Here is a 2,514-nt window from a genome sequence, read left to right on the forward strand (position 1 = left end):
ACTCTGGTAGTGGGTCATATGAGCACTGGACATCCAGTGGTCATTTGTTCCCAGTTTCTTTACTGGGAGTAGGGGAGTGTTTCAAGGGGAGTTGCATGGGACCAAGATCCCCTGCTGAAGTAGTCTGGTGATGTGAGGGTGTATGCCCACTTGTACTTCTCTGCTCATGGGGTACTGTCGGACCCCAATGGGAGTGGCTCCGGACTTGAGCTCAATCACCACCAGGGGAACTTGTCTTGCCATTCCCATTCCTCCCGTCTCAGCTCACACCTGAGGAAGTCGATTAAGCCAGTTCTGTAGCACTTCAGGGGGCTTCAATTTGTCCTGGTAAATCCAGTACTCTTCTCCTAATTGTAAAGACAGTGCCAAGGTCTGAGGTGTCTCTATTCCCCAAGATACCTCTGGTCTGGGAGAGGCAAATGTTATTTGTGCTTTCAATTTGGTTAATAAGTCTCTTCCCAATAGGGGCATGGGGCACTCCAGAATGACCAGAAATGAATGAGTCACTTGGTTCTGTCCTAGGTCCACTGTCCGGGACGTGGTCCATGGGTACGATTTTTGCCCTGTGGCCCCAATCACCCAATGTTTTCTCACTCTTTCTTACTTTACCTAATGGTGTTTGAAGCACTGAAAATTCTGTGCCTGTTTCGACCAGGAAGTCTACGGGGGTCCCTTCCACTTCTAATGTTACCCTAGGCTCGGGGAGGGGGACTGAGCCCCGTCTCCTCTAGTCTTCATCCTCTTAGAGAGACAGCACCTTTAACTCCTGTTTCTTTTTAGGGCATTCACTGGCCCAGTGGCCTGTATCCTTGCAGTAAGCACATTGGTCTCTTTCTAGGTGCGGTCTGTCTCCTCTGGGTCTCCTTGGCCCTTGCCATTTTCCATCTCCCAGGTCCCCTAACTGTCTAGCCCTACCTCCTTTGTCCCTATCTACTACTGCATCCAGAACCCAAGTCAGAGCCCTTTCCTGTCTTTTTTCCCTCTTGTCCTCATGTTCTCTCCTCTCTCTCTTTTTTCTTTCCAGCTTTTCATCCTCTGTGTCTCTCTTATGATACACTTTCTCAGCCTCTCTAACCACATCCCTTATAGTATAGTCCTGCAATCCCTCAATCCGCTGCAATTTTTTCCTAATGTCAGGGCCGACTGCCCAATGAAGGCCATAATCACTGAGGCCTGCTGCCCCTCAGACATAGGGTCAAACAGGATGTATCTCCTGTAAGCCTCCATGAGCCTCTCCAAAAAGACTGAGGGGGACTCAATCATCCCTGCATAACTTCTCATACCTTAGCCAAATTCGTAGGCCTGCAAGCAGCATCTCTGAGCCCCACCACTAGAGCCTGGCAGTGATTGGACAGCCGTTCCCTACCTTGTGCAGTGTTATAGTCCCATTGTGGGCGGCTTAGAGGGAATCCTTCATCTATTTCAACTGGAGTCTGAACAGGCCATCCGGCCTCACCTCGGATGATCTTGCAAGCTTCAAGGAGAATTCTTTCTCTCTCCTCAGTGGTGAACAGGGTCAGGGAGAACATCAGAGACTCTATCAGCTCTGTAAGCCCTGTAGGATTCTCTGAAAAAGAGGGGTGATTAACTTTCCAGTTATAGAGATCAGAGGAAGAAAAAAGGCCAATACTGCAGAAGCTGTAGATCATTCTGGTCGGCCAGAGGAGCCCCAACAGCGCTGAGGGGAAGCGCCACTGTTGAATCGGCTGGCCCCTCAGGAGTGGCTTCTCGCCGGCTCTTCATTCCTGCTGAGGTACCTCCTTCCCCGGTATCTGGGGCAGGAGCCAGGGCTGGGGGAGCTGAGGGTTGGGGCACAGGTTGGGGAACTTGTGGGTAGGGTGGAGGCTGGGAGTCGGGTCACTCAGGGTTTTTTTTAATCTCTAGGTAAATATTAGGGGCGTGCACCAATGGTATATTGTGCTCGCCGTCTCCTTCAGGCTCCGGTTTCATTTTCTCATTTGCAGCACTTTCCTGAACAGCTAGGATCTTAGTACCAGGACTCAGGGGCAGTAGGAATGGGCAAACCCACAGGGGCAGAAATTGTGCCAAGTCTTCCCACACTGTGATGTACGGTTGCTGGTCTGGATGTGATCCTGGTCTTTCCTGGAAAACAACAGCCTTCACGGGCCTGATGGTGGGTAGATCAAAAGTTCCCTCAGGTGGCCAGCCTACCCCAAAGGCGGGCCATTCCGAGGTATGGAAAGTTAGCCAAGGCTGCTTCTTGACTGTCACTGATAAATTCCATCCTCTTGCCCTAACGTCTGTCCAGTGGTCCTTAGTCAAAGACAAAGGGGTCGACACAGTCTGTCCCATAGTAAAAATTAGGAACAGAGACAAAACAACGATGGAAACAGAAGACACTAGCATGTCCAAGCACACTCATCCACGTCTAGACTTATACAACCAGCCAAACGCTACCTCTGACAGGGTGGGGTTCTGCTTCCACCACCTTTCTGCCTCTCATGGGGTGGGATTCTGATTCCACCCTCTTTCTGGCAGAAAAAGCACCGTATC

At 50.7% G+C, this 2,514-nt stretch overlaps 1 pseudogene; it reads right to left on the reverse strand.

The window, feature by feature from the left end:
- Positions 1–264: 264 nt before the first annotated feature.
- Positions 265–2,313, reverse strand: LOC110313186 (annotated as a pseudogene).
- Positions 2,314–2,514: the final 201 nt, after the last annotated feature.

Source organism: Mus pahari, chromosome 23, assembly GCF_900095145.1.
Source record: "Mus pahari chromosome 23, PAHARI_EIJ_v1.1, whole genome shotgun sequence".
Taxonomy (NCBI): domain Eukaryota; kingdom Metazoa; phylum Chordata; class Mammalia; order Rodentia; family Muridae; genus Mus; species Mus pahari.